Raw genomic sequence first — 21,408 nt, forward strand, 5'->3', positions numbered from 1 at the left:
CCCCAGTTGTAGTGAAAAATACCCAGAGATCATAAGTGACCCTGCGCTCAGCATAAGAAGGAGTGTGCTGTGTTTGCCCACAAAAATAGAAGCTGCCCTGGGACACATTAACAGAGGCTGGGCATAGAGAAGGGGAGGTGATCTTCCAGCTTGGCTCTTGCTATTAGAGCCCACCTAAGCATTGCACCAAGTTCTGGGGGTTACACTCACCACCTGGAGAGTGCCCAGAGGAGGGACCAGGATGGGGAGAGGCCTGGACACCTCACAGAGAATAACAGTGGAAAGCTCTGGAGGCAGGCTGCTCAGAGGTGCGGAGTCCCATCACCCACAGGCTGGAGGCCTTGGGTCAGTGACTCAACCTGGCTGGGCCTCAGTCCTCTCATCTTAAACGGGGACTGCAGTACTTCCTGCCAGGCAGGGTGTTTGTGAGACTAAATGAAATGATTCATGAAAAGGTTTTAGCTCAGTGCCTGGGACACAGCAGCACATACTGAGCCCTCAGTCACCTGGGAAGGAGAAGGGGGGCATGGCTGGTGACTCAGGGCTGGTGGAGGAACAGGGACCCGCTGGGAGGCTCCCAGGCAGCCTTAAATCTGGCCATCTGCCCTGCACTTGTTCTGGTGTCACAAGGAAATTGGTCACCAAGAAGAACACGTTCTCTCCCCGGAAGGCAAGGGTCAGGGTGGGCCCCTGCTTGGCTCCCTCAGTGGGAGAGCCCAGAAGCTGGCAGCCGGGTCTGTGAGGGAAGGGGTCCTGGCCCATCCAGTCATCAACCCTGTGCCCCAGGAAAACGCCCCCAGTGAGGCAAGTTGAGGCAGAGGCGGGAGGCTGGCTGGGTTTCTGGCCATTTCTGAGCCCCTGTCCGCCTCTTGGGGGCAGGTGTTTTTTCTCATATTCACTCTCATTCGCTCAATCCGAATTTTCCAAGAGCCTCCTGCTTCTAGGCACTGAAGATCGAGAGCCAAATTGGGCTGGGCTCCCACCCAGGCTTGTGGGGAGTAGACCCCTCATTGCATGCATGGCCAGGGACGAGGGGAGCAGGTGGTAAGCTCTGCCGGGGACAAAGGCAGGGGACTGTGGGGAAGGGTGGCTGGCACCTCTCTGCTGCCCGTGAAAGCTCTGCACATTTCAGGGGAGGCACACCCAGGAAGGGGAGGGGAGGGCTGGGCAGAGGGCAGCGGTGTGGCAGAGGTCAGGATCTGCAGGGACCTGGTGGCCACCACCATGCGGCGGGAGCCTTCCCAGCGTGGAAAGCAAGGGCTGGCAGGCTCTGATGGTGTCACCTGTGAGAGCTCAGCCTGGCTGCTGCGTGGAGCGCACCTGGGGGCCCACAAGCAGACCACAGGCACAGCGGGGGCAGCAGGGAAACCCGTCAGGAGAAGGAATGGACAGGAGGAGGGGCAGGGAGTTGGGGAGCCGGGTCCAGCTTTGGCCCTGGTAGACGGCATGGCCCTCAGTGAATGGAAAGAGGCTGCACTGGGAGAGGGAGGGGGTTTCTCTTTGGACGTGGTGGGTGCGCATCAGGAGGCAGCTGTGCTCGGGGCAGGTGGTCACCGGGGCTACAACTGGGGCATCAACAGAACAGAGGTGGAAACTTAGGCTGAGAGGATCTGGGTGGATGGAGAAGGGCCCAGAAATGCAGTGTGGGATGGACAGAGGAGCCAGACCGCAGGGCCCAGGTCAGGGAGGAGAGCACTCAGGAGCTCCAGGCCCTAGACCCCCTGCCCCTCCACCCCACCCTCTAGATCAAGCCTTGAGTTCCCAGACCCCCACTCTTCCGGATACAGCCCTTGTAAATGCAGTACCTCTGGCCTCCTGCCCCGTCCCCTTGTCCACCTGGAAATCTCTTACACATCCCCGAGAACCCTGCCCAGGGCCACTCCTCTGTCAGGCCCTTCCTGAGCCCAGCCCTGTGATAGCGCCAGCACCTCCTCTGGCATCACAGGCCCCTCTTGCACACACTTGTTGCAAGGGTGGGATGAGAGGTGTCAGTGCCTGGTAACAGCAACAAGGCACCCACCTGGGGCGGCTTCACAAAGTCGGCCACGTCCCACAGCCATTCCCCAGCTCCTTGATCTGGGTCATGGAAGCCCCTTTGAGTTTGGGGATGACAGATACCTGGGGGTCCAGGTCCTGCTCCTGGTGGCCTTTTTTGGCAATGACAGCCCACCTGGGGAGGAGGTGATGGGCAGTGTGGTGTGTCCCCGGCACTCGGTGAGCAGTGGCAGAGCTGGGCCCCACCCACCCAGCCCCTACACTCTGTAGGCTCCCAGCACAGCGTTCAGGGCCCCGCCTCTTCTCCAGCCCCATTTCCACCCCAAACACCCTGCACAGGCCAGGTGTTCCCACCATGCATCAGAGAGCCAATGCTCTCAGACCCAGATGCCCACCACCACCTCCTACCCCAGCCTTCACCCTCCCCTGCCCCGGCCAGACCCAGCTCCCTCCTTAAAGTCTCCCCTGACCCAGCCACAGCTGTGGTCTTTCTCAGGGGCCCCAGGGCTCCAGCTCTCACAGGAGTCAGGGACTACCTCCTGCCCCTCCCGGGGCCTCCTGGGCAGAGTGACACCCATCCTGCTCTGTGCCCAGAGCCCAACACGGGGCTGGGGACAAGGCCCAGGAAAGGAGGCAGATGGGCACACAGGAGGACACGAGCACATGGCTTGCTCTTGTACCTGCTGCCTCTAGACAGACGGAGATCCTTCCTTCTGCCCCCACCCTGTCCCAACCTGCCCCCTCCACTACCACCAGTCCAGCCCCTGAGGAGTCACACCCCCACCCTCAGCCCAGCAGGACCAGTCACGGTCCCTCCAGCCAACCTGCCCAGGAGCCACTCTCTTACCCCACCACAGAGACCATGACCCCGAGCTGCAGCAGCCTCTGCAGGGCGCTCACCCCCCAGTTCCTGCTCACCACCTACTTCTCAGTTTGTAATCCAGAAGCCCCCAGCCTGTCACAGCCCCTGGGGAGCCCACGCACTCAGCTCCTGCTGGCTGCCGGGGAGCAGGGTCAGCAGAGCAGCTGCAGCCCCAGCTGCACAGGAGGAAAAGCAGGCGCCCAGGCCAGGCCAGCAGCTGGTAAAGGGACACTCCCACTGGGGGCAGGACCCAGCCCCACCCCCGCCCCCGCCCCCGCCCTGGGCTCAGTGCCCACCCCCAGCTGCCCTGGGCCTCCCTTCCTCTCCAGACTCCCTCTGCCTGGCCCTGGGGCTCAGAGAGGAGCAGCCCCTCTCCCCTGCCCTCTGGCCCCACTTCCTTGGGGCTGAGGGGATGACAGCTGTTATAGGTACTTTGAGAGGGGGTCATGGGAGCAGCAGTGGCCCAGAGGAGGGGCCAAGGAAAGCATAAGGAAGAAGGCACCTCTGAGCTGACACCTGCAGATTCTGAAGTTCTACAAGCACAGCTGGGGAGGAATGTTCCTGGAGGAGGAAGCCGCATATGCGACGCTGGAGCCTGAGAGGGAACTGGGACCCACAGAGTGGGGGCGTGACTGGGGCTCCAGAGAGGAGGGTGGCTGGCTCTGCAAGGTTCCCCAGGCCCTCCTGTGCGATGCCCGGCAGAGCTGCCCCACCCCCCGAGCGCAGGGACTAAGGCCCAGCTCCGGAGTCAGGCACGGTCCCCAGTCCACGGAAGGGGGCGATGTTGGACCCACACGGGACGGCAGGGGAACAAACACCCGCGAGGCGCCCAGCCCTGCGCCTGGCCCGCGGCGCGCGCCCTTCTGCGCCCTGGCCGGGAGCAGGCAAGGGTCAGTGCGGGCCAGGGAAGGTTTCCACAGCACCAGCAGCACGGGGTTACCGGGAGACTGTCCACAGGGAGCGCGTCTCTACTGGCTGAGGGGGCGCATGCTTACTGCACGCCACATTCGATTGGTCCATGCAGCCGGCGTTCCGCCCACATCTCCAGGCTGCATTCTGGGTGCAGCCTGGCTCAGTCCCAGCCTCAGTGGGCATGACTGGGAAATGGGCGTAACCATGAGGTGCCCCTGGGAGATGTCTGGGGACAATGAAGAGCAGGAGGAGGAGGCGGTGGCGGCCACTGGGTATCCTTCAGGGTTCCTAGAAGCCAAGGAGAGGTCGGATGTGGATTTGGACACTGAACTTAAGACAGAAGGTGCCTGGAGCCGGGGCTTCAGGCCTGTCTCCTCACCTTGGGGGCTTCTAGGCAGGGGTGGAGGGGGCAGGCTGAGGCCGAGGGGGCAGGCTGAGGCCAAGGGGGCGGGGGACCCCAGTGCAGCAGAGAGCGCATCCCTCCGTGGGACACCTTCAGGGCAGCCGGCGGCCCCTCCAGCCTCCTGCCCTCCCAGAAATGCGCTTGGCAGCATCAGTTGTTCCACTATTAGAACACGCTTCCAGAATGATGTTAAAATACAAAAACCTAGTCAAACCATCTAAAAAGGGGTGTCTCACCCCTTCCTGAAACGGGATCAGGGCTGGGTTTTCCCACCCCATGGGAAAACTATGCTGATGGATGTACAGAAATATAGAATTATTTCAGTGTTTTCCCCTATAAAATGTTCATAAAAGGTACGTGGTCTGTGATCCCACAGAAAAGACACAGCACTCACTTCGGTGTCAGGCAGGCGGGGTCCTAAGCCTGGCTCTGCCGGGATCAGCTACTACTCGCTGTGTGACTTTGGGGCAAGGATTTGCTGTCTCTGAGCCTCGATGTCCCCATCTGTATATGGGGCAGGAGTCCCTACTAGCACAGGAAAAAATGCCTCTAGAGGGAAACAGTCTGGGTAGTGAGAGAGGGCAGGGCAGGAGGCAGGCGGCTGTGCCTGGGGAGGGGGCCACATGGACCCCTGTCTCTATCAGGCACCCATGGGCTCGGAGAAGTGGTCAAGGACACCGTCCACCTGAGGTCTTGCCAGGCCCACAGCCTCGTGCCTGCCTCCTGCTTCCTGCGCCAGGGACGCGCCCCAGAGCTGAGCCTGAGGCGTTGTGGCCTGGGGCCCCAGGTACCGCTGGAGGGACCCTGGGGCCAGGCTGGGAGGGGAGGACCTGGGAGGAGCAGCCATGGAGTGGCCCTCCCTGAGCCCACCCCACACATTCCCCAGCCTTGCTCTGTGCCAGGTGTGTCCCATCCCCCACATCTGGGTGACAGATGGGATCCAGGCTCTGATGGAGATCAGTGTAAGGGCTGGGGAGCCTTCAGGGGGCCCCTAATGCACTGGGGGGTCAGGGAAGGCCCCAGGATGTCTGGTGGAACCTAGAAGGAGAAGCAGGTGCCCCTGGGCCTGTGGGAAGGGGGATCCTTCCAGTTGGAGGGCATCGAGTGGGCTGAGCCCTGGGAACAGGAGCCAGGGCAGAGACCAGCTATATGTGGGGCCTTCAGCCCTGGGAAGGACCAGGCCTTTCAGGCCCCTCTGTGTCCCAGGGGGCCCGGGCTCTGGCTTCCACAATGACCTCCAATCTCGATGTCAAGCGGCTGGACCTGTGGGACAATGGGCTCTGTGGGGCCAGTACAGAGGCCCTGGCAGGTGCCCTGAGCCAAAGCAGCAGCATCTGTGGGAGGTGCCAAGCCTGGGACAGGTGGGCTGACTTGAGTCTTCCCTTTCCTGAGGGGTGTGGGCCCTGCCACAGCCAGTTCTTCTCCCCCTGGACCTGCTGGGTTGCTGGAGGAGGGGCCTCAACACAGGGTGGGGTGGGTGGGGATGGAGTTAGACCCTCTGTGGTGCACCCAAGGCTGGACGCCACTCCCTTCCTGACCCGCCCCACCTGTCCACCCCCTCCTCTGCCGGGCAGCACCCCCTGCAGATGGTGGCCTCCCTGTGCCTGACTACAGAGTGGGAGAGTCCTTCAACACAAAGAGATGGGGGCTGGCAGTGGGAGAGGAGGGAGGGCTGGGGGAGTTTGGTGGAGCTGGATCCAAATGCCACCTCTTCCACAGAAGATCAGGGTGACCCTGGGCAAGCAGCTAAACCTCGCTGAGCCTCAATTTTCAATCTGTGAAAATGAACCCAACAACACCACTTAGCCCTCGGGGCTGTGATGAGCATTAGATGCTCAGCAGAGAGTCTAGACCATGTCAGTGCTCCGTGCATGGCCTCTTGGGCTGTCATTGCCAGTCCCCGGAGATGCGGCTGTGAGGGCTTCTGTGGGGGTTATATTGCTGCCAGACACGAGTCATCAATGGGGTGGCTGTGGTTCCATAACAGTATTCTCCACAGCACCACAAAGGAGGTGGTTTAACCCCTTGACAAAAAGCTTGTGGACACATGGGGTGGGGGTGGGGTATCCAGCAGATGGGTTGCAGAGTTGCCATGCAGCCCCTGGACAGTCTGCCTGCAAAGCCCCTTCCACTGCCTCAGGCCTGGAGGTTTGGGGGATGGAGGAAGGTGGATGAGGGTGGTGCCTGACTTTAGATCTCACTGACTGGGGAGTGGTTCCGGCCCCCAGATGTGCACATTTTGAAGAACCAGCTGGGAGCTGTGACTACCCAGGGTGTGTTTGCCACCCTTGTGGTGAACCTGGTCATGCAGAGGGTATAGCTGGCATGGAGCAGCCTGGAGGAGCAGGTGGCCCATTACCTTGCTGAACTCCTGCTGGCCCACAAGTGCCTGAAATCCCTGGACCTTCTTTCTGGTGATTTTAGGTTGCTTTCTGAAACAGGTGGGTCTAGGGTGGCCTATAACCAGCTGAGGGGCCAAGCAGGTCCCATCCAGCCTGGGCCACCATGGGACCCATCTTCCTGGGTCAGGGGTGGGTGGAGGTTGGCAGGACCACTCTGAGCATCCATGCTCTGGTGTCTGCTCCCCACATCCCACTTCAGGTTCCCCTTTACCACTCCTTCCACACAGAACTCTTACTCCATTCCCTGGATATCTAGTTGCCCGCTGCTGCCTGTGCTGGGCACTGACTTAGCCACTAGGGACTAAGGGTGAACAAGACAGAGGCCTTGGCCTCAAGGAACACACATTAACAAGGTCACTTTGGGCCGGCCCCGTGGCTTAGCGGTTAAGTGCTCCCACTCCGCTACTGGCGGCCCGGGTTCGGATCCCGGGCACGCACCGACGCACCGCTTCTCCGGCCATGCTGAGGCCGTGTCCCACGTACAGCAACTAGAAGGCTGTGCAACTATGACATACAACTGTCTACTGGGGCTTTAAAGGAAAAAAAAAAAGAGAGAGGAGGATTGGCAATAGATGTTAGCTCAGAGCCGGTCTTCCTCAACAAAAAGAGGAGGATTAGCTGGATGTTAGCTCAGGGCTGATCTTCCTCACAGAAAAATAAATAAATAAATAAAACTGTTAAAAAAAAAAAACAAGGTCATTTTCCATAATTATTGATGCAACAAAAGAAATGAATAGAACGTGTCACTAGAGAAGAATGGGAATCCCTGCTTAGATGGTGGCCAGGATGGCCTCTGTGAGGAGGTGACATTGAAGCTGAAATAAGCAGGGTAGGGAGGAATCAGCCATGGCAAGACCAGAGGGAGTGCATTTCAAGCAGAGGAACAGAGAGACTGCTGGGAAGATGGCAGCATAGGAGGACTCTGGACTCCTTGCCTCCTACAGACACAGTAAACCTACAACTACCTTTGGAACAATTACCCCTGAGAGAGAACTGCAAACTGGATAAATGAACCCCCACCACAAGGGACAGTGCTGCCTGAGGTGGAAGAGGCAGAAATTCCTTTCTGGAGAGGAAAAATGGCTACCTTCTAGCCATTACATTTCAAGGCCTGGAGTAATTTTAAGGCATGAAGAATTGTCTGGAGGAGTGGGGCATCTGAGTGGAAGAGCTTTGCCACTACAAGCAGCTTTTGGGACTCAGCATAACTAAGACAAGTGTCATAATATCTGGCTTTGCTGGCTATTAACAACAATGGGGAATACCCCCAGAAAAGCCATCGAATGTAAGGAAAAGAAAAAAGCCTTCTCTTAAAGGGCCCATGAACAATTCCACCCATTTTGGTAAGCAACCTAAAATCACCAGAAAGAAAGGTGTACAGTCCTTTGGTGAAAAGAGACTCATTTGATAGTCTCTGGGTACCTCTCAGTGAGAGGTGAGACCTCCCCAGGCTGGGACCACCTCCCAAGGGACTGAGACTTTGGTGGCAGCCATTATTGTGACCTAGTACAGGTGTGCTGACACAGATGCTGGCAGATGCCATTGGAGTTCTTCCCCTGGCCTGATGTCCCAGGGGTCTGCCCCACCCACTAGAGCACTGATTTAATCCAGTTCAGCCAGGGCAGGCAGCCCACCCTAGGGACTGGCCCCACCTAACAGCAAGCCCTGGGGCAACTTGTGGGCCCACATAGGCAGGGTGTGTGGGACCTCTGCAGTGGGGTGAATACGTCTGCTTCAGTGGGTCAGGTTATGTGTACAGAGCAGGATTGTATTTATAGAGTGTGAGGGCCTGCAGGTGGTGGGGCTTGTCAGCTGCAGCAGACTTATTCTTCTCAGACAGCCACATAGGGGATTGGCCCCACCTTCCAACACCTGAGACAATTGTGTGCTGCCATGCCTGGGGCCAGCCCCACTCAGCTGCACTACTGAGAGCTGACATCCTTGCAGGCTGCATGCCTACAGCAATTGTGAGCCCCTGAGCCTAGCAACCAGCCATGCTGGGGGCCTACGCTCTTAACAGATAAACTGCAGCAGGAGTGTGCTATTAGACCTTGTAGCTAACTGTGCTGAGGCTTCCCACGCCCGATAAAGTGACTGAAGGGATCACAGCAGCTGCACACAGCTGAGCATTACAACCAGCCAGCCACGGGGACAGACTAGCCTCCCCATGCACCTGCAGCAAGAACAACCCTACCACAACAGAAGGACACATGTAGCCCACACAGGTGACACTCCTGGAACATTTGGAGCTGGTGATGAGAGGGAAGCACACTGCTGGGCCTCATAAGACATCTCTTACATAGGGCCACCTCTCCAAGATCAGGAGATGTAGCTGATCTACCTAATACATACATATAAGCACAGAGAAAGAGGCAAAATGAGTAGACAAAGGAATATGTTCTAAATAAGGGAATAAGACAAATCATCAGAAAAAGAACTAAACAAAACAGAGATTAAACAACCGGCCTGATAAAATTAGTTCAAGCTAGTAGTCATATGGATGCTTACTGATCTTGGGAGAAGAATGGATAAATTCAGTGAGAACTTCAACAAAGAACTGGAAATATAAAAAAGAACCAATCAGAAATGAAGAATACAATAATGGAAATGAATAATTCACTAGAGGGTCTCGAAAGCAGAGTAGATGATACAGAAGAATGGATCAGTGAACTGGACAGAAGACTAGAGGAAATCACTCAAGCTGAACAGATAAAAGAAAAAAGAATTTAGAAGAGTGAGGACAGTCTAAGTGACCTCTGGGACAACATCAAGCTCACTAATATCCATATTATAGGTGTCCCAGAAGGAAAAGAGAGAGACAAAGGGGAAGAGAATCTATTTGAAGAAATAATAGCTGGAAACTTTCCTAACCTAAGGAAGGAAACAGACCTCCAAGTACAGAAAGCACAAAGAGCACCAAACAAGATAAACCCAAAGAGGTCCACACCAAGACATGTTATAACTAAAATGTCCAGAATTAAAGATAAAGAGAGAATCCTAAAAGCTGCAAGAGAAAGGCAACAAGTTACATACAAAGGAAACACCATAAGTCTATCAGCTGCCTTCTCAAGCAGAAACCTTATAGGCTAGAAGAGAGTGGCATGATATATTTAAAGTGTTGAAAGGAAAAAACCTACAGCCAAGAATACTCTACCTGGCAAGGTTATCATTCATAATGGAAGGAGAGATAAAGAGTTTTCTAGATAAGCAACAATTAAAGGAGTTTATCACCAATAAACTAGGCTTACAAGAAATGCTAAAGGGACTTATTTAAGTGGAAAAGAAAAGACCACAAACAGGAATAAGAAATATACCAACAACAACAAAAAAAACAATAGAATCACTGGTAAAGGCCAATATGCAGTAAAGATAGCAGATCAACTACCTATGAAGCTAATATGAAGGTCAAAAGACAAAAGTACTAAAATTATCTATTTCCATGATAAAAGGGTAACATGCACACACACAAAAAAGTGTTTAGATATGACATCAAAAACATAAAGCGTGGGAGGAGGGGAGCAAAAGAGGGGAGCTTTTAGCAAGAGGTGAAACTTAAGAGACCATCAACTTAATATAGACTGCTAGATACATTGGTTACTATATATGAACCTCATGGTAATCACAAATCAGAAACCTATAATAAATACACAAAAAATTAAGAGAAAGGAACCCAGACATAATACTAAAGAAAGCCATCAAACCACAAGGGAGGAGAGCAAGAGAGGAAGAAAGAAATGGAGAAGAACTGTTAAATCACCTAGAAAAGAAGTATCAAAGTGCCAATAAGGCGCCGGCCCCATGGCTTAGCGGTTAAGTGCGCACGCTCCGCTACTGGCGGCCCCGGTTCGGATCCCTGGCGCACACCGATGCACTGCTTCTCTGGCCATGTTGAGGCCGCGTCCCACATACAGCAACTAGAAGGATGTGCAACTATGACATACAACTATCTACTGGGGCTTTGGGGAAAAAAAAGGAGGAGGATTGGCAATAGATGTTAGTTAAGAGCCTGTCTTCCTCAGCAAAAAGAGAAGGATTATCACAGATGTTAGCTCAGGGCTGATCTTCTTCTCACACACACACACAAAAAGTGGCAATAAGTACATACTTATCAATAGATACTTTAAATGCCAATGGACTAAATGCTCTAATCAAAAGACATAGGGTGGCTGATCAAAAGACATAGGGTGACTGATTGGATAAAAAAACAAGACCCATATACATGCTGCATACAAAAGACACACTTCAGACCTAAAGACACTCACAAACTGAAAGTAAAAGGATGGAAAAAGACTCCACACAAATGGCAATGAAAAGAAAGCTGGGGTAGCAATACTTATATCAGACATAATAGGCTTTAAAACCAAAACTGTAACATGCAACAAAGAAGGGCACTAGATAATGATAAAGGGAACAATCCAACAAGAGGATATAACACTTGTAAATATCTGTGCACCCAACATAGGAACAGCTAAATGTATAAAGCAATTATTAACAGACATCAAAGGAGAAATAGATGGTAACACAATAATAGTAGGGGATTTGAACACTCCAGTTCACCAATGGATAGATCATCCAAACAGAAAATGAACAAGGAAACATTGGCCTTAAATTACACATTAGACCAGATGGACTTAGTAGATATATACAGAATAGTCCATCCAAAACCACAAAATACATTCTTTTTGAATGCACCCAGAACATTCTCCAGGATAGATCACATATTAGGCCACAAAACAAGTTACAATAAATTTAACAAGATTGAGATAATACCAAGCATCTTTTCTGACCACAACAGTATGAAACTAGAAATCAACTACAGGAAGAAAACTGGAAAAGCCACATATATGTGGATATTAAACAAAATGCTACTGAACAACGATTGGTCAATGAAGAAATCAAAGGAGAAATCAAAAAATACCTGGAGACAAGTGAAAATGAAAATACGACACACCGAAATTTATGGAATACAGCAAAAGCAGTTCTAAGAGGGAGGTTTATAGCAAAACAGACCTACCTCAACAAACAAGAAAAACCTCAAATAAACACTCTAACGATGCACCTAAAGGAACTGGAAAAAGAAGAACAAACAAAGCCCCAAATCAGTAGAAGGAAGGAAATAATAAAAATTAGAGCAGAAATTAATGAAATAGAGACTAAAAACAAATTAGAAAAAAATCAATAAAATTAAGAGCTGGTTCTCTGAAGAGATAAAGAAAATTGAAAAACCTTTAGCTAGATTCACCAAGAAAAAAAGAGAGAAGGCTCAAATAAATAAAATCAGAAATGAAACAAGAGAAGTTACAACAGACACCTCAGAAATGCAAAAGATTATATGATAATACTAAGAAAAGCAATACATCAAGGTAGATAATCTAGAAGAAATGGATAAATTCTTAGAATGATACAACCTTCCAAAACTGAATCAAGAAGAAACAGAGGATTTGAATAGACCAATCACCAGTAAGGAGATCAAAACAGGAATCAAAAACCTCCCAAAAAATAAAAGTCCAGGACCAGACTACTTCCCTGGTAAATTCTACCAAACATTCAAAGAAGACTTAATACTTATCCTTCTCAAACTCTTCCAAAAAATTGAAGAGGAGGAGAAGCTTCCTAACTCACTCTGTGAGGCCAACATTACCCTGATACCAAAACCAGACAAGGACAACACCAAAAAAGAAAATTACAAGCCAATATCACTGATGAATTTTGGTGCAAAAATCCTCAAACAGAGGAATAGTGAACACATGGACCTATTTCTCAGACTGACAGACACCACTGTGATGGGGCTATTGGGCCAGGGCACAGTGGACAGGCTGTGGGGTGGAGAGGCAACAGGGGGCTACAAATCATGGAAGAAGGCATGAAGATTTTATTCCGAGTCTGTGGAAGACATCAGTGGTGTTCCTTTCTCTTACCACTTTCTCTCAAGTCCCAAGGCCTTTTCATGGGCTGTTTGCTTTGTGAGGTACATGGAGGTCTACTTGCCTGTCCTCAACCACTCCAATCAATTATAAGAATCACCTGGGACCCTGGATTAGGAATACAGATTCCTGGGCCTTGGACCTGCTGCACCAGACTCTTGGGGGGAGGCCTGTGCATCTGCATGTTAGCAGGAGCCCCAGGAGATTGGTCTGATTGAGAAAGTTTGGGAGTCACTATTCTCTCTCAAACTGCGTAGAGCATGTTGTGTGGCACCAGTTTTGGCCTGTGAGAATCAGCCCTAGAATCTAACTGCCAGAGAACCGGTTTAGATCCTAAGAAAATTATCGTAGAAAGTCAGTGAAATTAAAAGAGAAGCTCATTTCAGACTTTCAACAAAACAAGTATAGGGGTCCCTCTGGACCTGCACGGTCAGAGGGCGAGCACCAGAGAGGCAGCCAGGAGGGAGGGGCTGGAGGCTAAGGCCCTGTGGAGGCTGCACAAGTATGGGACGGGGGCGGTCCCCAGCCTGGAAAAGGACAGACCCATCAGGGCCGTTTTGTTTCCCCAAGTGGAGATCTGTGGGTGAGCCCAACTCCCTGGAGGGTAAAGGAGCTTGGGTCTCAGTCTCCCCACCTGACCCATGATGATTGTAGCACCTGCCATATAGGTTGGCTGCAGGGATCACAAAGACCAAGCTTTGGAACTACAAGAGGCTGATTCCCGCCTGTAAAAGAACCTTCTCATCCTCCAGCTGTCTCTTCTCATCCTCAAGCTCCAGGAAAGAAGGGGCTTCCCTACAAAGTGGGAGACCACTGCCCTCTCCTCCCAGCCCTGGAAGTGTCTGAGGAGGAGGAAAGTACCCCTATCTGGAACCTGTGGGGGTCAGACCCAGTGCTGGGCATGGAGTCTGGAGCCCTGTTCTCAGGGAGGCAGCACAGGGGCCTCCCTTCCTTGCAGGGAGCTCTCCAAGGTGCTGAAAGTGTCTGGCTAGGTGTGTTCTCGCCCAGAGGGCTGGCTGAGCACCCTGCTCAGTCAATGCATCTGTTTTCCTCTGTGCGTTTCTTCAGACCAGACTTACTAGACCTGTGCTCAGTGCTGGGACCGTGGAGAGGGGTCAAATTCAGACCCCTGAGGGACTCCTAGGCTGGTGGAGAGACTGGCCATGCAGAGAGAGGTCTAATGGCTAGAGTCTGGAAGGATGGAAGCACAGTGGACATGGGGCCCAAGGCGGCCAAGCCCAGCTAGGAGGGCAAGCCTTCCTGACACCGTGACCCCAGGTTAGAAGGATGAGGAGCTGTTAGCCGAGAAGGGAGTCGACAATTCCACATGGGGGACAGCCCAGAGGCATGTTGGTCCCGGCACTTTTGAGAACTGGCCGCAGGTCAGACTGGCTGAGTGCTGACAGTGGAGAGCAGGGTGTGTGAGTGGGTGGGGCTTCTGCCCATTTTAATTACTGAATATCTTTTTTTTTTTTTTTTACGTGAGAAAGACTAGCCCTGAGCTAACATCCGATGCCAATCCTCCTCTTTTTGCTAAGGAAGATTGGCCCTGGGCTAACATCCATGCCCATCTTCCTTTACTTTATATGGGACGCCGCCACGGTATGGCTTCACAAGCTGTGCCTCGATGTCCTCCTGGGATCCGAACCTGAGAACCCTGGGCCACCAAAGCAGAGCATGCGCACTTAACTGCTGCACCACCTGATGGCCCCTGAATATCTTTTTTACATGCTGACTATCTCTCAGGGTTTCTTAACCCCACAGGCCCCCACTTTCCTTTCTCTACCACCCCTGCCTCCTCTCCACCACAGCGGGGCTGGCCTTGTCACTTCTTGCCTATAGACTATGGTACAAGCCTTGAACTGTCTCCTGGCCTCTCATCTCTGCCCCTGCCCACCCCAGTCCATCCTTCCACCCACTGCTAAGGAATGCAGCCTTGTCGCTTCTTAAAGCCCTCCCTGTCTCCATACCCCTGATAGGGCGGTGCCCAAGACCCTTGTCCTGGCATTCAAGGCTCTCAGCATCTCTGAAGTACCCATGGCTCCTACCTCATTTCACTGCTTCTCCCCCACCCACCACCAGTGCCAGGCCTGCATGCATTTCCACTAGTGCCCCATGCTCCCTCAGCCTCCACACATTCTCTTTCTTGTGTCTTCCCTCCACTGTGCGTGCACACATGCATGGGGAGTCCCTCAGTCCTCAAGGTTATCTCCTCTGTCCTCACTTTCCTGACCACCCCTCAGCCAGGGTAAGCCCCCAATCTGTTCCCACGCCTCCCTGTTTGTAGTCTAGAATAGTTCATATCCCATTCATTTGTATTTATGTCTCCCCCATTACATGTGAAATCCTTGAGGGCAGGGCAGGCCCATGTTGTGTTCAACTCCATGACCCTCGTGCCCAGCAGAGACCCCAGCACACAGCAGGCATCAGTATCATTTTTTGAAGGAATAAAGAGTGAATAAGAAAGTCTCTCTTGGTGTTTCTGAAGGAGAGATGCTTGGACCAGCCCTGGCAGAAAACACAGGATTCACTGAGCTTAACATGAGCTGGAATCACCTTTGAGGCCCAGGAGCCTTGGCCTTTGCCAGGGGACTGGAGGTATGAGGCCCCCACCCATCAGCCTCTCCAGCCTGTTTTTTGGGGGCAGGTGCCAACTCCCCGTCTCTGCAGCTCTTCAGAAATGAACCTTGGATCTTTTCAGCAGAGCTTCAAGAATATTTCTTTAAGTGACTTTGATGTTCCCAGCTCCACTTAGTGACGACAGTGTTCCATCTCCCTGTGTCCGAAGCTGACTGTCACACACCTTCTCCAGATGTCACAGACACTCGGCTGCTGGGGACATGGTGCAGTCCAGTGACACATGCTGGCTGTTGGGCGTATGCAGATGCTTCCTGAGAGGACACCCTGGCACCCGTGGGTCCCAGCACACTCTCAACAGCCCACCTACTCCCTTGGAGGTTGTGGCTTGTAGGCCACAGGAATGGGTGGCTCCAGCCCCTACCATGGTGACGCAGGTGCCTGCAGTGCTCCTGGAGCCGGCTCCCTCTGTGGGTCCTTTTCAGGGAATGGCAGGTGCTGCCATGCCCTCTGACAGGGGCTGACCTGGGGTCCTTCCCACAAGGTGGCAGGTCAGACTTTGTCTTCCCAGCACATCCACAAGCTTCACCCTTCTACCCATCACAGCCCCACAATGGCCCTTCGCTGGAGCCCCCCTGGGCCCCTGGGCTGCTCTGTGCCTTGGGGTCCCGCCCATTGAGAGGCCCCGGAGTGGGCATGTGGCCTGATCACTGTGTCTCTGTGGCCTGCTGCCACATAGTAGCCCTCCAGTCTCTGAGGGTCATTCACATCCACACCCTCTCTCCACTGTGCCTCCAGGGGTTCGGCTCCACTGCTCACCACCATCCAAAACGCAAGACACTAACCTGGTCTCTGCCCTTCCACACTGGGCTCTTTGCACCTTGGGCCTCCTGGGCTCTGAGGCTGTGGCCCCTGACTTTCTCCACTGTCACATGTGCTCCCATGTCTTCTCTCTTTTGCATTCCAGCCAAACATCTTCCTGAGAGTCCTGGACATCTCCAACAATGGCTTTGGAGATCCTGGGGCCTCCGTGGTGGGTGAGGCACTTCAGACCAACAACATTTTGGAGGAACTCAACATGAGGTGAGGGACACAGGGTACCCCCCGTGTCACAGTCTCCAGGCCCAGAGCCACCCCAAGGACCAGGGGCTCCATGGCCTTGCAGCTGTTCACCACTTTACTTTCCAAACCTAACACAGTCTACCCATGATGGAGCCTGAGCCACAACACAAGAGCACCCAGCTCCAGAAGGACGGAGCTGGAGTTCATCATTCGAACACTGGGGCTCGTAATTCCCACTGCACAGGCGGGGGGCTGGGAATTGCACACATACGTGTGAAGCATCTTCAGAGAGCCTGGTGCAGGGTGGGTGCTCACATGCTCTGCTCAGCACACGGCTGCTGGGGGCCTGCTGTGTGGGCTGCTCCTCCAGACCCAGGCAGGGTCCCAGGCCTCAGCAGGTGACCAGAGAGGGGCCGCAAACCAGAGGGAAGGAAAGAGGCAGAGACCCAACAGGTGATGGGCTGCCAGAGTGAGCAGGGCCTGTCTGCTGCAATCTTGCCCACCTTTGCTCCCCATGGAAGGAGCCAAGGCCAGAGGAGACCATGAGAGATGCTGAAATTCCAGGCCAGAGCTAGGGTCTGAGGAGTCAGAGAGAAGTGGGACTGGCTCCAAGACAAAGTGGGCAAGAGCTGTGCTGAGGCCTGGAGTTCAGGTCCAGCAGGAGGAGGGGGAGGAGGAGTGGAGGTAGGGAGGGAGCTGGGGGGTTTCCCAGAACAGATGCTGTCATGGTGATAGATACAGGGTGCCAGCTGGGGCAGAACATGTGGGAGCTGCTGCTGAGTTCTGAGGGCCAGGGAGCAGCTGCTGGTCTCCACCAGAGGAGGGACGCTCTAGGCATGTTTGCTGGGGGATCTCCCTGAACACTGGGAGCCTCCAATGAAGCGGGGTCCTCATTCAGCTTTTACACACTGACCTGCCCCGGGTCCCCAGGGTGTGCGTGGAGGCTGGAATGTGAACCCTGACCCAGTGGATGCACCAGCAGCTCCAGCTGGGAGCCTGGGGCGATCTGTTGCAAGGCAGCACAGTGCACATGTCTTTCTGTTGCAGCAACAACTGCATCTCCGTGGTGAGAGCCCTGAGCCTGGGCCTGGGCCTCCGGGTCAACCAGACACTGAGGATTCTTGTTGTGAGTGCTAGCCTGATGGGGGAGGCCCCACACAGACCTGCCTGTGCCTGTCCACACAGATCCTTCCTCTGTCACATCTTCCCACCCCAGTGGCAACCTACACAGATTCCAGCGCCCAGATCGAAGAGGGTCCTCCTGGCTTCTTCTTGTGACCACTTCTTCCTTTTGCCATTCACTCACCCATCTCTGGCGTGGCCCATGCCCTTCTGCAGACTCCTCCCCCTCCCTCCTTCCCTCCCAGCTGCGCTTCCTCCATCTCAGCCCACTAGAGAAGTGGTGGGGGGACTCCTTCCCATCAGAAGCTGGGGCCCAGTGCTCGCCCCTCCCTCTCTTTCCCACATCTTCCCTCCTCCATCTCACCTCCTGCAGCGCGCCCAGGCTGCCTGCTCCTCCTTCTCACTTCCTCTCCCCCAGTCCTGTGGTCCTGCTGCTTTCTCCTCTCTGGCCCTTCCTTCCCACCTGCTCCCAGGTGATCTTCCTAAACCAGAAACGTGCCCCTGTCCTTCCCTCCTCTAAGCCCATCAGCAGCTCCCCTCTGGATAAATCCGAGCTTCCCAGTGTGTCACTCACAGCACGTCCTCAGGATCTGGGCTCTGCCATCCCCCTCTTCCCTCCCACTTTGAAACCCATCCTCTCACTCCCAGCTGCCTGGGATTCTCCGTGCACACGGGGCGAGTTCTCACCTCTGCTTTGCTCCTGCTGCTCCTCTTGCTGAAGTGCCCGGCTCCGCCCACCTCACCTGTGGAGCTCAGCCCAGGGGCTCTGTCCCCATCCGACCTTTACTCCAGGGGGAGCTGGGGCACACTGTCTATTGCACTTATCACACTGCATTTTAATGATGCTCCTTTTCCTCTCCTCCCCCACTGGGTGAGCTCTTTATGGGCGGGGTGTGTCTTGTGTGTCTGTACCTTTGTCCCCAGCACAGCCGGCACTGGGTGGGCACTCAGCCAGCATCCACTCCCTTCCTCTCTCCTTGGCCCCGAAGCCTACCCAGGGAATCCTGTCCCATGGAGACACCTTCTGAGCAGAGACAGTGGGGCTGTCCTCGGACTTGTCACCAGAGATGAGGAATCCCTCCTTCCCTTCACGCTGCTCACCCCCCTTTCCTGGGCTCCACTGCTCTCAATGTGTGTGTGTGTGGATTTCTTAGCTGTCCAGGAATCCCAGGCGAAGTGCAGGCTGCTTTGGTGTTCTCAGGTCTGTCCAGGAGAGTCCAGTGTCTGCCCTGGAACTGCTGGACTTCTCTGTAAGAGCTTTTAATAAACCCTGCCTGGGATCCTCCCAACAGCCTCATGAGGGACCGTTTAAAGGGAGAAAGTGGGGATCAGAGAACTAGAGCGCCCTGCCCAGATCCATGGTGTGGCAGAGTCCACGTTCCAGCCCAGGCCTGACTGTGGGTCATGACGCCCCTCCGGATCCACTCCTGCTCCTGACTGGGGTGCCGCCCCAGTCTCACCTCGGACCCCCGCCTGGCTCTTCACTGGCTCAGAGAGAATTGCTGGCTTGGGGACACGATGCTCACCATTCTCTTTGGATTTGCAGGTTCAGCCCTTGCAAGGCAGTCCCTCCCTCTAGCCCGTCCTGCCTGCAGGTGGATCGTGGTGCTGGAAGATTTCCTTGTGAGTCTGTGAGGGAGATCACGACCCTTTTTCATTCTATTTTACCTTTTTAATGTAGAAAATATGTCACTGTCTTCCAAGGCAGTCAAACATTAAAGAGAGAATCCTCAAATACAAATTATTAAAAGAAAATGTAGTCACAAATCACTGCTTTTTCTTACCCTGGTTTATTTCCATCCAGACTTGAGTCAAAGCCTCTCCAGAGATGTATTTTCACAGTTCAGCCCTCAAGCTTCGGACGCCTGGTGTCGAACGTCCTTGTTTCCTTCTACCTGCCTCGTCTCTACAGCTCCACAGCCAGAGGTGAGCTTGTCTTGACCGTGTTCCCTCTGCTCTGAGAATGCCTGTCAGCACTGGACCTTATCATTCTAAAACAAATGGAGTGATAAATGAAATTGTCCTGCAACAATACAGCTTATTTAATATAATGTATGGTTATTATCAGAAGCTTTAGTATAATGGAAATCCCATGGGGTTTGCAGTCAGAGAGGCCTGGGACCAAATCCTGGTCCATCAATATTGGATCTTGACTCTGAATCAGAGATCAGCGCTTGTCTAGGTACAATGTTCTATTTCCTGTTCCTTCACTGTTATCATTAGTCTAATCTGCCAAACCCAGATTGTATCCTCAGCTTTAAGGGAAATCCTTCAGTCCATGTAAATCCCTTCCCAGGACTCAGCCTTGTGTTTGTGTGAAACGGGGCTCGTACCTACCAGCCAGGGTCACTGTGAGACAGGATGAGATGACAAAGCCCACGGAAAGGGCCTGTGCAGAGAAAGGCTCAGTGCTTGTTCTCTTCCCCCAACCTCTTCGGTTTTCATTTTTCGTTGAAGAACAACGTTTATGCCGAAAAGTACAATTGGATTAAGGGCAGAGCCTGGTGAATTTTCACAAACAGCATAGACCTATGTAACCAGCCCCCAGATCAAGAAATAGAGCAGGCCCCCAGAAGCCCACTTGAGCCCCTGCCCTTCTCTATTGTAATAGTTTGGGGAGTAATGACGTCATCCATAGGAGAGAAGCTGTACTAAGGAGCTTCTTCGAAGTTAAGTTCTCAGAAAGTGACAATGTGCTGCCTTGTCTTGGGGTCTCCTCAGGATGTCCAGGTAAGCAGAGAATTTGACAACCTCACTGCTCAGTGAAGGTCATTCTCCCAGGGCTTTGCATAAAGACTGCTGCCCACAGAGTGGAGTACAAAAAAGAGTTGCTGCCAGTCTTCAGACCGTCCCCACCAGCGTCCACTGCTAAATGACTGTGGAGTGTGGCTTCCTTATCTTCTATTGGCCACTTCAACTTACACAAGGAGAGTTCTGGAACTTGAGGTGCCTAGTTACCACTTGAGTCTGCACTGAGTCCCGTGTCAACTAGGGGTAAGTCCTACGGAGCTGGCCTTCACAATGACTCAAATACCTGTACCCTCCTTGTCCCCCACGGTTAACTGGGGTCTTCCTCTGCTCTCACGCATTTGTGTAACATGAACTTGTACTATGTGCTGCACACAGAGCTGGGCACAGGGTCAAATACACCCAAAGTCCCTACCTGGTGACCTCAGGAGACAATGAAAATACAAGGTGGAGTGCAAGTGGTATTCCCAACCTCAACGTGTAAGAATACAAACTGACACAACTCTTTGGAAGACAATTTATCATTATGAACCAAGACCCTTAAAACTGCTTGTGCCTTTTGACCCAATGGTCTGACTCATCTGCTCTACAGAGATAACTAGAGATACAGAATATGATTGATGCCCAAAGATGTTCACTGAAATGCTGTTTATCATATGAACATTGGAAATAATCTAAATGCCCGGTAACAGGGGATTGTTTAACTAAGATTTGGGTCTCTGCAAACATTAAAGCAAAATGTTCAAAGAACATTTTAGAACTTTTGAAAATGCGTATGGTTAAAAAAGTGAGAAAATCTGGATTAAAAAAGCACATGGTTTGTCTGGCAGGTCCTCAAAAGGGTAAACATGGAGTTGAATATACGACCCAGAAGTTCCACTCCTGGAGGAATTAAAGCATATGTCCACACCAACGCTTGTACACAGTTGTTCATAGCAGCATTCTTCATAATATCCACAGGTGCAAATGTCCACCAGCTGATGAATGGATAAATACTGTGGTACAGCCATACATTGGAATATTATTTGGCAATAAAAAGGAATTAAATTTGGGGTGATGAAAATATTCTAAAATTGGTTATAGTAATGCTTGCACAACTCCGTGAATATACTAAAAGAAATTGAATTGTGGACTTTAAACAGATGAATTGTATGGCGTGTGAATGGTATCTCAACACAGCTGTTTAAAAGAGAAAGGAATGGATCATGTATCAGGAGGAATGTGTCCTGTACAACATGGATGAACCTGGAGAATTCTGCTGAGTGAAAGAAGTCGGTCACAAAAGACCACATTGTATGATTCTGTTCATACAAAATGCCCAGAAAAATCAAATCCACAGAGACAGAAAGTAGATTAGAGGTTGCCCAGGGCTGGGGAGATGGGAGGGACTGGAGTTGACAA

At 52.7% G+C, this 21,408-nt stretch overlaps 1 pseudogene; it reads left to right on the plus strand.

Moving 5' to 3' along the window:
• Positions 1–3,973: 3,973 nt before the first annotated feature.
• On the plus strand, positions 3,974–20,246 carry LOC131398500 (leucine-rich repeat-containing protein 74B-like; annotated as a pseudogene).
• Positions 20,247–21,408: the final 1,162 nt, after the last annotated feature.

This window comes from Diceros bicornis, chromosome 35 (genome assembly GCF_020826845.1).
Source record: "Diceros bicornis minor isolate mBicDic1 chromosome 35, mDicBic1.mat.cur, whole genome shotgun sequence".
Taxonomy (NCBI): Eukaryota; Metazoa; Chordata; class Mammalia; order Perissodactyla; family Rhinocerotidae; genus Diceros; species Diceros bicornis.